Genomic DNA, 13,704 nt, shown 5'->3' with positions numbered 1-13,704 from the left:
ACCAGCAGTGCCACCAGTCTGACAAGAAACTGATAAAAGTACTTTCTGAATGTCTTCCAAAACTTGGCAGAGATGCTTAATGCTTTTTACGCTTAAGCTCTTGAAAGTTTACCAGAGAAACATGGCTTTACTGTTGTGCCAGTGTCCTCCACACAAGCACGCATCTATAGCAGGAGGAAACCTGACACTGAATACAAGAAAATACTAACATTTAACATGTGCAGATTAAGTGCAAATGCTTGGGTACATGTTACTGTTTTGCACTCCAATTTCTCACCTGTAACACATAAATAACTTGAATCATGAGTTGGACTTATGCTCCAGGTTGCTCTGCAAATTTGTTATTTCTCAGTGTCAGTAAGACTTGCTCTTCCTTTTCTTTCCTTCCTTCCTTCCTTTCTTCCTTCCTTGTATATCCCCTCCCCTATTTTTCCTTCCCAGTTGTACCGTTTTAATTTTAATTCAGAGCTCAGAGAATTTTGGTTTCAATTCAATGCAATTCTCTAGACAATGTTGCTGATGCTGCTGAGGCCTTTATGCCTTAAAGTACAGCATCTCTGTTTGCTCAGGTTGGATATTAGGAAAAATTTCATCTCCAAAACAGTGGGGAGGCTCTGGCGTGAGCTGCCATGGTAAGTGATGGAGCCATGGTCCCTGGAGGCATTCAAGAAACGTGTAGATGTGGCAGTGAGGAACACAGTCAGTGGTCATGGTGGGGATGAGTTGGTGGTTGGGCTAGGTGATCTTAGTGTCCTTTTCCAACTGTAATGGTTCTATGACCTTATTATCTGAACACTCCAGACCCCCCAAAATTGTGTTCATAAAAATTAAAAGAAAATACATGGAGGTAGGGCCAGAACAAAGTCCTATAACATGTGTTTCAACCTGGATGTCTTGAAGTAAAAACCTGCTGTAGTCAATAAGTCCCAACAGTGTACTGTAATGGGCAAAACCCTACTTCTTAAAATGTATTAAAATGGAGAATGAAATTCTGGCCCTGCAGTGTCAGCAATAAAGCTCCTCTTGTTTTACTCCATGTGTACATAGATCTACCTTATCCTCTATGGTATTTCCAGCCTACATGCAGTTCAACACACACACAGTAGTAAATCTGATTTGATGTGGCTGCCAGTCTATTAGCACTCCCAGCTGCCTGGAAATACCAGCCAGACATGGGAAATACTACAAATCTGCCAAGGCACAATTTCTGAACAGAAGAAGAGGTACTGGGGTTGCCCTGAAGTATAATATATATTCCCAAGCTGCTTGACTTTGTCTTTGTAGAGAGCCTCGCACCTTGGACCTACTTATGGCTTACACACAATTTAAGCATGGTGCTTTTTTTGAAGTAATGGCAGAAATGTGATGCATTGTAAAATGTCCATATGTGTCCTGTGAAGCAAACAACCTCCCTTGATTCTAGCAAGTCCTCAATCCTGCCAAAATGTGGAGTGAAGCAGCACCAGTCCTGCCTGATCAGAGGGACATTCCTCCTGGGTTTCTGTGCTTTGTTGAAATTCTCCAAAATTAATAAGCAGCATTACCCAGATCCAAAATCCAGGAGAAAAATGATAAAGTGATTCCTTGTTCTACCTGATCAGCAAACAGGCAGGGACAGGCATAGCTGCTGGGGAACCAAGGTGTGCCCATGCCCATGCAGGATCTTGGTTTTGTACTTGCTGCTTTGAGGTCTGACTCTCATGCCTGGGGGACCTGTGAGCACTGCGGTCACACAGGGCTGCTCCAGAAACAGGAGAAGGGGACCATGAGCAGCAGGAGCAGGCAAAGTTTGCTTTCTCCATCTGTTTTGTATTGAGAGAGCTATTACTGAGTAAAGTCAGCTGAGACATCCCAAGTCATTGCAGCCTGAATATTTAAGCTAGACTATAAATATCTGAATTTACTTTTTTTTTTCTTTAATGGTGATTATTATTTATGCTTTCTTCCTCTTTACTCTCCTTTGATTTAGTAGCATGAGGAGGTTTGTATCACTTCAGCATTGGAAGCAGCTGTTAGCCCCACTGCAGATAGCTCCTCGTGGCTTAGGTACTTTGGGATTGCACTGTCCATCTCCCCTCTGTGCTGTGACCCCAGGTGGCTCAGAAGTACTTTGGGTCAAACTTATTATATACCATTCACCATCCCAATAAACAAGTAGCGTGTTGTCACATTTGGAGTGCTGCGTATTTTTCTAGTAATTATGTCTTATTATATATTTACCATTCAGAAAATGCAGGTGTGGGCTGTTGAACTGGGGCCAATAAGAATTCGCCGAACTGGCAGCAATTCCTCAGTGAGTCATGTTTCACTGTCTGTTGGTTTTATAACTGTTTTCACTACTAATTTAGCTCTGCGATGCAATATGCAATTAGTCCTATTATGGAAGCAGCTGTATTCAGTTTTACAATGGCACTTTCCCCTTTGGCTTGTACCAGAGCCTGTTGTGGTTCTGCTGATTTGATGACTGAAGTTGTAAAGTGGTATCTGGATGAGCCACAGTGAGCCATGAGCCTCATGCAAATATGATTCTTGCTTATACACCACTGCTCTAATGCTATTTCTTACAGCCCAATTAGAAATGCGGTCACAGAGAAAGCTGTTTCTTGCTACAGTAAGTAGTATTGTCATGCAGCGATTTGTTGCCACGCTGGTATCACCTCTGGAGTCTTGCTGCTTATTATAAATAACATTTGTCAGGCAGAATGTGCAAGCAATAAGCTTCTGCTTGGAAATTAGCTCTTGCAGGCTTCAAAAATCAGTTCCTGGGCCACAGTGCAGCCCTGAGGCTGAAAAGGGACCAAAAGAGAATGGACCCTGAGCCACCAGCTCCATTATTGCCTATGTCCAGCACTTGGAGGAAGAATGCTGGCAAGTCTGTGTCTCCAAATCTGTGACATCTGAACAGCAGAGAAGTAAATAAAAATATCAGTCATGCTAGCTAACTGTCTTTACTGTCAATGAGGATGTGAGAAATATCCAGTACATATTGTGCATTAGTTTAATCCATATTAAAGCAACTCTATTAAAAGAGCAGGGTTTTGAGAAACTGCTGAGAACATTCACTACATTCTTCTACTGTGTTATTACCCATTTTCACACCCCTACATATGTTATGGTTTTGTTGCATGTCACACAAAATGGTAATTTGGTTGTGAAAAAATGAGAAATCATGACATTTCACATGTGTTTTCAGTAAAGCAACAATTTTCCTTGTAACGGGCCCCAGTTTTCTTACTCAGAAATAGGGCTATTTACAATGAAAACGTTCCTGTTGTGGTGGAGTAATGACACGAAGAAAGGAACCAGGCTGAACACTGTGCAGAAAAGTTAAAACGCCGACATTTCAAGTGCTTTGAATTTCAGGTGAGCATGTTGCAGTCTCTCAAACACTGCCCCGCTGACTGGAGCACACCGGCAAAGGAGCTGGCCCTAGCCAAGCCTGTCCACTTGCTAAGATTGTTCCTGACCACTGTTGCCTGCAGTTATCATTCTGGTCAGACTATTACAGTAGAAGCTATTTTCCAGGAACTTTTCATGATGAGAAACAAAGGAGCTCTCTGCTCTGCAGAGAAAAGCCATTTGGGAGAGCTGGACCGGCTGAGAGTTGGTCATTTGCCCAGACCTTATCATTTTCTATCCAGAGGCTGGCTTTATGCTAGAGTAAACAGCTGGAGCTACGCACCATATTTCATCCAAAGCATGTAAAACAATAATGAACTTTATGGTTCTACAAAGATTTGCAAAATTATTCCCAGGTCTAAAGTTTAATTGTTTAATGTCACCAAATGACTTTGCAATAACTGAGCACAGTGGAGTGGCAGAAGTTAATCACTTGACTGAAGTGAATTAAGATTTTCTAAAGCTACATTTATCACTGTAATTTCAGGCTAATTTCATTTTCCATTCATAAAATATGATTTCAGTTTCTGTATCTCTATGAGCTGTGGAAAAGGAACGTGGCTGTTTTATAAAGCATGTTTTTGTCAAACAATGTCAAAGGTGATGTATATACTGATAACCGGAAAAGGCTAAGCTTATCTTGGCATCTTCAATTGGCATTGCACGTGCCTTAGAACTGAAGTCCATGTGCTGTTGAAGACTTCTCTTTTGAATCTCAATGGGCCAAATTTTCAAAGCATTAGCTTTGATTTATCTGTTTTTCCAGTCTCCTGTCAGTAGGCAAACACAATGTCAGCCATGCTAAAAGCAGGAGCCAGTTGGGACAGCATTGCTCAAAGCCAAGCCATGAACCAAAAGAGCTGTCCCCAAGGGCTGTCCGCTTTCTGATCCTTCAGACACCAGAGAGGACGAAGGAGGCAAAGCTGGCTCACTGTCCTCCTCAGACATATCACACACCCAACGCTTGCCTATCAGGACAGGGAGCTCAGCTGAGTCCTGGTCTGCCTGAAGGCTCAAGGAGAGTCTCCCAGAGCCAGGGTGAAGCTTCCAGGTGGACTAGAGGGAAAGAGAATACCCATTCCTTTCTCAAACATGCTTCAAGTTCACCATCAACATAGTTAGCTGCAGATGGTCACACAGTGTCTGGCAACTCGGTAAATGGTAGGTTTTGACATTTATTCTTTGCACAAATGCATGAAGAATGAATGAATTAAAAATTTCTCCAAGAGTGAACTGTACCAAACTCTGGACCAAAATCTGTAAAGCACTGAACCCTCTCCTCATCTTCTGATGTGGCTGAGCACTTAGCATCCACAGTCTTTTTCACCTTGCAGCGCTGACGTACAAATAGACAAAGCTGCTCATGATGACAACATTTCTGCAAAGTTTCCCAGAGATCTAATAGCTCAGCTAAAACTGGGACCCGTATCAGTGTAGCTATTTGGCATTTTTGTAATTTATATGGAAATTAGGCCATCTTCTACTACCATTTTCTTTCTCTCCCTCTTGCATAATCCCCTTTCCCTTGAAGAAGGCAAAATATATTACTTACCTTTTTTCGTTAGTAACGAAGATCCAATGGTTAGTTCTGCTATGGTTGCACCCATACAACAGCTTGCACATTCCCACTAATCAGAGTATGTACTCAGGCTGTGGACACATGCTGTCCTGGTCTGAAATTACTTCCAGGTTAGGCCATTGCTGCCTGCTCATTTCCCATGCTTTCTCTCCTTCACATTTTATAGGTTTGTTAAAAATTAGCCACAAATCCAGCCTAATTTTAGTGTCCTTTTTATTCATTTGTTCCAACTGTTGTACTCCCCTGAACTCTTCCTCTCATACAAGTACAATTTATTCCCACACGTGGCAGGCATGCTCATGAATTATTTATGTTGCTTTGATAACTTATACTTTGAAAATAATGAGGAAAGCAAATGTTTCCAGTGTAGAAGTCATAACAAGCAAGAAATCCAGCGAAGCTACTGGGCAAGAAGGTGGTAAAATGCCCCAAGTTAAAAAAATATACCTTTTCAATGTCCAAAGAAACATCGCAAAAGTCATTCAAAGCAAGCACCTATCCTCAGAAACGGTGCTATTCAGCTCAAATTAGGAACCAATATCTTGCAATGACCAAAGAAGCTCTCATTTCTCCAGTTTGCATCCTGCACATGGGAAAAAATTTTGGCAGGCTGAGGGTTGAATACATATACAGCTGTCTCATCTATTGCACCTGACGCACGTTCTGGACAAAGGTTGTGTGGGATAAACCAATGACAGCTTTTCCATCTACTTGCAAGCAGGGAGAAACTTCCCTACTTCCCCTCACAAATTAGAAAGACTGAGGTCTGCTGAGAGGAAGAAAATTGTCTATATACACCAGGGGAAAACACGCTATGCGATACAGCTTCTGGGTGCTTTGGTCTTACATCACACTGAGAGAAAGAGTTAGGCATTGCTTTTGCTTCCTGAACACAGACCACCCCACAAAGCAGGGGATGCAATATCTAATGAAGTAGTTCATTTAGGCAGAAATTTGGTAAAAGTCTGAGAAAATTGTTCAATCATTTTCAAGTGTTAAACAAAAAAGAAACGAGCAGGAAAGGATATGCTATCTCAGCAAAGGGGAGAGGAATGTAACAAAATAATGACTTGTTTTACACAGACTTCACCCCTCGTTTGTGCAGAAGTGGTAGGAAGCAAAGCTTCCTGAAGGCAGTGTAATGTTAGCAGCCTGGAGTGTGAGGAATCAGCCATTTCACCCCGTGTACTGACTGCTGGGGCTTTGAGCAAGGCAATCAGCCCATGGGCCAATATTCCTGGCAGAAGGGGCCATGCGGCCTAGCATCAGTACTGCCTGCATGTACTGCCTGACAAAATGTCTCATGTGACACTTTTGTCACCAGGGCTACTGAGCTGGATTAGATCAGTGTAGATGTACGTTCCACGGGTTGTCATAGCAACGAGAAACTAGGCAGGTGGAAAATGGCTCCCACCTATCCTCCCCAGACTTCATGGGGCTGTGTGGGATGGAGCTGGGGGCTCAAGGCCTTTGAGGCCTGGCAGGTGAGGCCTGGAAGATGGCCCTGCCTGCGGGAGCCTGTGCGCCCCTGTGCCTGGGCAGCTCTGAATCCCAAGACCCAGAGACCTCCGGTCTCTTCTTCCTTTTCCTCAATAGGTTTAAGCTTGGCATTTCTCTGCTTTGCGATAGATGTGCAAGAAGAAAAAACACTGAAATACATCAGGAAACTGATTATTCTAAGGTTTCTGATGTAATTCAGAATGCTTGGTAAATGTGATAGAAAAAAAAAAGTAAGCTAAATATTCTAAAAGCATAATCCAATGCAGATTTGCAGTCTCTATGCTTTATGCACTAGGCTGCACAAAAAGAAAAGGAAACTCCATTCAAAATGAAGATTCCTAATTAGAGATTTTACTTTTTTCCTTGGAACATTTTGACATTTTCTTTTTGCTGTCCTGCAGCAGAGTTCTTTGAGACAGCCTGGTCTTCCACCAAAGCCAAGTAGTGAGAACTACCAAGCACTGTTTTTCCTGGAGCCAAGTGACATAATGCTCAGCTGCACAGCCTAGGCAGGCTGTATTGCCCAAAGACCATCAGTCTTTTATTTGTTCTGTATTGATTTGACAGATTGTCTGTCCCAACCTACTCCTTTCTCCTTACATGTTTTCCAGAGCCAAATACTATATTGAACAGGTTTCCGTGCTGTTTAAAAAAATTGTATTTTTCCACAAAATCAGTCCCTCCCAGTTTTAAAACCCATCTGCCAAAAAACGTCACCCAAATATCTTGTTTCTTCCTATTGTTGATTTTGGAAACTGTTGGATCCTTTGGCTGTAGTTAAGTATCCTTAAAGAAATCAGCTGGAGAAAGAAAAATGTCAGCGCAAATAGTTTAAGCCTGGCAAAATGATAAGCAAATGAAAACAGCCTTATTAAGTTTGGGAAGCCCAACAGTTGTGTGATAGCTTGATATCCATACTAGATCTTCCACTCATCTAAAGGAAAAACTGATAAGAATTCGGGAAATAAACTTTATATGCTGTTGCTAAAGTTAATGAAGAAAGACAGGAGGCCCCCCTCTAAAGAAAGGAAAAGTCGAGTTACAGGAAAAGGAAATAGGTGCTGGAACAAACTCTTCAGTTGTATAGTTGCATCAGTTTGGAGGTGTTCAAAACAAGGCTGATATAAAAGGTCACTATAACTGTTCCTTACCAGGGTTTGGACTAGGTGACCTGAAAGGTCTTTGCCAAAGCTATTATCATTGGTACTGTGATACCTTTATAAGACAGCTTTTGTACTCCAATAACTCAAAAATTGATGTTCTTTCCAGAATGACATTTCAGAACCTGTAAATCCTAAAATGGACTAATGGCTTTGACTTTTTGGGGTAGAAGATTGGTCTTAAAAGTAAAGGACTAGCTTGTGCTCAAAACTTCTGAGCCTTTATTTGTTGGGTGAGAAATGGTTCACACACTTCCCCTATCAATAATGATGGTTCAGAAGATGTCATTAAAGTTGAGAAGGTCAACAGTCTGTGAACCACAATTTAAGTAAATGGGCTTTGAGAGAAAGCCTTTGAGCCAGCCCATGCCATGGTGGTCTGACATTAACTAGATAGATACATTTCTTTGGAGATTCAAGGGATATTCAGATATTTTCTCACAAATTTGAACTCATCTTATGGATTATGGTATTTTTACAATTTTTTTTTTTTTTTTTTAATGGAGGCTAACATTCACATATACAATTTCTTGGCTTGAAAGAGGATGTTTCTTTCTGCACAGAAGAGAATCAAAAAAGATAAGAAATGGTAAAAGCAAACATGATTGCAATCTCTCAATGTTACTTTTCTCTCTAGTGCTACTGGCTCTAATGTTGGTTTTAATTACATTTAAGACTAATGTACATCACTTGAGACAGCTCCTGAGTCTTACTCTGCAAGTCCCTTAGCAATTCCTCAGTGCTATTTCTTGAGAACACCTGAGAAAATGAAGAGTTGCTCAGTGTCTCAATCATCATGTAGGTTGTATCAGAATAATGATATTTTTCTCTCGTCATTACAAGTGATCAAATAAAGACAAGATTGTACGATACTGGTTTGTATACAGATTGTAAAAAATAAAACAAGTTTAAAGAAAAAACAGGTGTGGATTTAGTGCGCACACTGTACTTTAGCAGCAGCAAAACAGAGCTCCATCCAGCTCATGGTGGCATATGGCCCAGAGCAAATAGCAGCTGTATAAAATTTGTGTGTATTTTTGTACAGTTCCTTTGACCTGAATATTTGTCTTGTGGAATTTCAGACAGAATCAAAAGCTGTATTTGCTGTCAAGGTAGGCATACCACGCGTACCCAACTACCTAATCCTGCATTCCTTGTGCATTCCAGGTACCCACAAAGTCAATGAGAATTTGAGATGCAGAATGAATACAGGGCCAGGCACATCATTTGAATATTTTAAGGAATGTTCTTGGATTTTTACAGTTGATGTCATGTTTTCTACCCCATCAATATGGATTAACAATGGTCCAGAACAGCAGGAACTCATTTCTTATTCATATATGCTAATTGCATGGTGCTGGATAGCAGCGATTTCTTCCTAAACTTAAAGTTTGTGTGGGGATTTTTTTTTTTTTTCAGCTAACAGAATAGAGAAAGGATGTGACTATGAAGCAGAGAAGTGAAGAGGATTTAACACAAACACTGAAATACTCCATACCTCTAAACATGTACCCCATACTTTAAAAAGATTTTATACAATTCACATGGATATAACCCATCCTTCCTTAATCTGAACCCCAGCTGACTTTGAGGTAAGACTGTAAATCCTGTAGTATATTTTTCTTCATTGTTTCAATACGTTATTTCATTTTTTGAAATCTCTGTGGAAGTAATTCATTAATAGTTTCCTAGTTTCATAGCACCACAGTATCCGGTATCTTAGAACAATGCATGAAGTAGTATAATCACTTGGTGCGTGAGACAGAAGTATATATAAAACATGCTCTATCTTCTTAATAACAATTCTAGATCTAATGTTTCATATTAATATACATTTATTTTGCAAAAGACCTGGTCCAAAGGTGTCCTGTCTTTGCAGTAAAAGATGGTATGTTGTGAGATACCGGTCCTTTACTTCTGCTAATCTTGGCTGGCTTCTGATGTGCTGGATAGGACTGCTAGCTCTGATGCAAATATTTTTGCTGTTATTGCCTAGTTTTGAGAAAACAGATGGAAGTAGAGTTGTTTCAACTGGGATAGGCCTTCAGCAAAGATGTTTTTAAAAAATTGCATTTTTTTCTAATGCTTTTTGATTTCCTAATTTGCCTGTCTCTATCCAACTGATCTAAAGACTTAACGGAACTCAGGAGTCTATGGACAGATGAGCATGGAACAGTGTTATTTATGTTTTCAGACAATGCACACAACAAATCTGTTTTTCTCTCCTAGTTACCAATGCCAACTAGAAACATCTATCATCATTTTATAGGTCATCACATCATCATATGGATATAGAATCTGTTTTTCACAAGCTCTTTGATTAGATTACTAGTATTAGATTATGGGGGCTTTGCTGATGCTAAAAGCCTATTTACTTATAATTATGAAAATAGCACCAGCAAGCTATGGCCTCTTTCCTCTTTTTCTCTGCATGCTCTGAATTCAAGGTGCTTTCTAGTCATCTGTTCATCTTTGAGTGCTGTTATATGACATCTATTGCCTTGGTGTCCAACCACCAGCATTCACAGCAGACACTGGAAATTTGGCAGCAGCTGTGGCCTGTGAGTATCTCAGCTGTAAGCAGGGAAGGCAATTGCATTCGTATTGAAAAATCCCAATACATTTAAAGGCAGGCAGGGGACCTTGTTTTGAAAACCCAATGAGACCACGGGGTCTGGGAAGAAATCCATCCTTCCACTTCACCACAGCTCTACCATGCTACACTCAGCAGAGCAGTGGCTCAGTGACTGGGGCACCCCGATCCCCTGCCTCATTCCACTCCTTGTGGGAGGCAGCAGGAGCAATGAGATGGACGCTGGCCAGCCTTCTCCTGTATGCCTGGGAAATCTGCCACTGGAGGAAAATCCACAGCAGGAGCCTGCCATGTATTGTCTGCTCGTGCACTGCACGGCATGACGTTGGCATAGGAATCAAAGCAGGGTAGAAGGTCTGTCATAATACATGATTTTAAAACTAGAAAAACAAAGGGACCAATGCTTTTTTAGTATACGTTTTGCCTTATAGATGGAGACAAAGAGGAGGGGAAAAGACAGTGTTTAAAAGGAAGAAAATGTATTTATCTCTCACATAAGAAACATCTCCTCATATGACAGCAAGGAGAATAATATTATCTTTTGCTCTACTAAATAATCAGAACAACAATTGTAAACACAATTGGACTTTCAAGCAAGAATGAGATGAGAATGCCAAATCTACCACAGCAGCTCAATAGCACCAGCACCTGGTAACGCTGTCTCTTTCTGTTTGCAAATGAGCGTTTGTCTATCTGTATGTAGAGCATTTATATCTAATTCTGTCAATTTGGATTGTAGATATTGCATTTTCCTAGAATTAAAGCAACTCCCCTTATAACTTCTGAGAGATTATTAGGTGTGATTTTCAAAAATATCGAGCTTTTATATATAACTCCTTTTGACTTGACTGAGAGCTAAACTAGTTGAGGATCAGGCACATCTGAAAATCATATCCACCTTTTTGAAGACACAAAGTGCATTTTGTATTGACATAATAGTACATCTCATTCCAAGTTTTTCACAAACAGTTGAAATATAAGTTCCATATCATGCCTAAAATGCACGTATTTAGCATATTCAAGCAACAAAATAGTAATCCAGAGAAAACCAAATGTCTTTTTCCAACTCCTTGCTCAATTTTGCCTTTACTCCATTCAGTCTGTCCAAGATTGCATGTCCAATAACCTATTCTGTATCAAATATCTGTAGCTTCTGTTCCCTCCTTAGTCATCACTTAGCCTCTTCTGACACCACCTGACCCGTATGCTAAAAACCTTGTTCATTTATCTCTCGTTCTTATCGTTTTGGTGCCTTCTTTTCTTCCAGGGTTTCATTCAGACCATGCAGCTCTTGCCCCTTGTCATGGGCAGAATTTGCAGTCGTCTTCTTTCATTATACAAATTCAAATATTAATCTAGTTCTCCAGATCCATTTCAGTGAATGCAGTGCTCTTTAAAAGCAGTATTGTTAGTAAAGCATTTGTGTATCTTGAGTGCAAATCTTTCAATTTAAAATTAGGAAAAGCCCAGATAAATTGTTGGGAAAAGAATGTGAATTGCTTTGCTTATTTCACCTGCAAATATTTCAACTCAGCACATTGATATACAAAATATTACTATAGTTTTGTTTGCATCACATACAAAAGCATCTAACATTTCTGAAAGCCTAGGAAACTCGGGGACTTTTTTCTTCGTTGCCCAGGTGTCTGCATATTTGATACTTTGGGGGAAATAAAACACATTCCCAGATCTGTTATAAGAACATTTTGACAGAAAATTTTTTTTCTTTTTTTTTCCTATGGAATTTTGAAGCTTGGTGTTTGTGGTGTTATAATTATATTCAAGATATAGTTAGTCTTTAGCACTTAAAAAATGTCAGCTGCCTGTCAAGTGTTTCTGTTCACAGACATTCTTTCTGGTGCATCCTACAGGGGTACCTGCTATGACTTTGGTTCTGAGAACTCAACGCTGAGCACTCCTGATCTCCTCTGCTCATAGACAGAGCCATTTCTGTCATGACAGAATGGCCCTGCTTCTGATTCACTATCAGCTTTTATAAAGGTTTGCAACTTGTTGGTGCTTCTACTGCTTGTCAAGCACAAATGCCTTACGGTGGCCTTATGAATTACAGTGAACTCTGACCTTTTGAATATAAAACAGCTTTATGAAGCAGGGAAGGATCCGAAGCCTCCATCTGTGGCAAAGCAACACTCCAATCTACATTGGGAACAAAGGATTTGATATTTCCTCTGTGTATGTTCATTGAGCAAGAAGGGCAAGTGGGCTATCAATCTCTGCTTCTCCTCAGGAGGATCAGTGTGTGGAAGGGGGCATTTTCTGCCAAGTTTGAGTCTGTCAGGTAAGGAATTGGTGATGACCTTAAATTTCTGAAAGATCCTCTGGGCACCTGTTACCCCTTGGAAACAACCTCACCACCCACTCCTTTAAGAGTATATTAGAATGTTTTTTTTGGATCCGGATGATTGCTTGACTCTTCCTTCTGATAAAAAAAGAAAAGAATTCCCTAGAAAGAGATAGTAATACCAAGAGAAACCTGCTGCTTCTGCTGTGATAGGTTCTCTTTCATTTATGTGAAAATAAAAACTCTAAAGAATGTCAGAAGTGGCTTTTCTTTAGAAAAAATGTCTCATTTCTTCCCAAAAGGACATTTACATCCAAAGGCCAGCCAGCCAGCCCCAAATATAATTTTACAAATTGTTACATCTACTTTTAGACACAAATCCTTTGATGTTCTCAGTGGGGTTCTACATGAAGGAAAAGGTTCATTTATGGGAGTCTAATTATAAGAAAAGAGCTCTAACTTGAAAATACAGCACCTGCCATCTCAGTATAGTGTTAGATGGTTGGCAAAGTTCTGAAAGCAAGTTTTGTGGAACATCAGGACTAGATTTTTAGATAATGACTCTCCGTCTCCAGCTGACATCAGCTGGAATTCCTTGTTCTTGAGACTACCAGGAAGTAGAGCTTTTATGCCTTGCTTTACATATCACCCATTTTAGAATATTTTCCCAGGGAAGCTGAGTGTTTTCCATAAAAAGAAAAACTCTACTGCAACTTTTACTCAATTTCAATATTTGTCAAAAAAAGTAGTCTTCTTCCTCCAAATAACTGAGTTAAGGTTTGCAGCCAAAGTTTGACATCTTGAGTTTAATGTAATCAAAGTGCACAAGAAAACTTGCACATAATTTAGACATCGAAAGCACTTGTTTAAAAAGGAAGAGTAGGTTTAATTGAGCATACAGCCATGTCAACTTGTCACTCCTGGAGCAGGTAGTGTCGCTGTGGATGTCTGACTAAATCCTGAATTTTCAGGGGAAAGGGACTAATCCAGCATTGTTCTGACACCTAATGACCCAATGGAAAATGGAGGACATTTGGGATTCACAATATGTTCAAGCCTGGTGAGGCATGAGAGCAGAAATAGTAAAGTTTTATCCGTTTGATTTCTTCAAACTGGAAAGTATTGGCTTAGTTGAATATAGGGAAGAGAAAGAAGCCCAGCTCGGCTCAGT

General features: G+C 40.2%; 2 long non-coding RNA genes across 5 annotated transcripts in view; one reads left to right on the top strand and one right to left on the bottom strand.

Annotated features, from left to right (window-relative positions):
* The window catches only part of LOC116243269 (uncharacterized), a 69,799-nt gene that overhangs the window by 45,187 nt on the left and 10,908 nt on the right, over positions 1 to 13,704 (bottom strand). Inside the window, exon 4 of one of the 3 annotated variants that reach the window (XR_004169922.2) lies at positions 9,482 to 9,630. The exons of the other annotated variants lie outside the window; for them this stretch is intronic. This is a non-coding gene — a long non-coding RNA (uncharacterized LOC116243269). Of the gene's footprint in view, positions 1 to 9,481; positions 9,631 to 13,704 lie in introns of those variants that run through there. 3 annotated transcript variants of the gene reach the window in all.
* LOC116243270 (uncharacterized) lies at positions 6,347 to 12,777 on the top strand. 2 transcript variants are annotated; one of them, XR_016467795.1, is made up of 4 exons: positions 6,347 to 6,462; positions 9,058 to 9,230; positions 10,086 to 10,199; positions 12,103 to 12,777. It is a non-coding gene; the product is annotated as an uncharacterized LOC116243270 (long non-coding RNA). The 2 variants fall into 2 exon arrangements; XR_004169923.2 differs by lacking the exon at positions 10,086 to 10,199.

The sequence above is a fragment of the Phasianus colchicus genome, chromosome 6, assembly GCF_987193195.1.
Source record: "Phasianus colchicus chromosome 6, bPhaCol1.hap1.1, whole genome shotgun sequence".
Taxonomy (NCBI): Eukaryota; Metazoa; Chordata; class Aves; order Galliformes; family Phasianidae; genus Phasianus; species Phasianus colchicus.
This window is presented reverse-complemented; position numbering and strand designations above follow the sequence as displayed.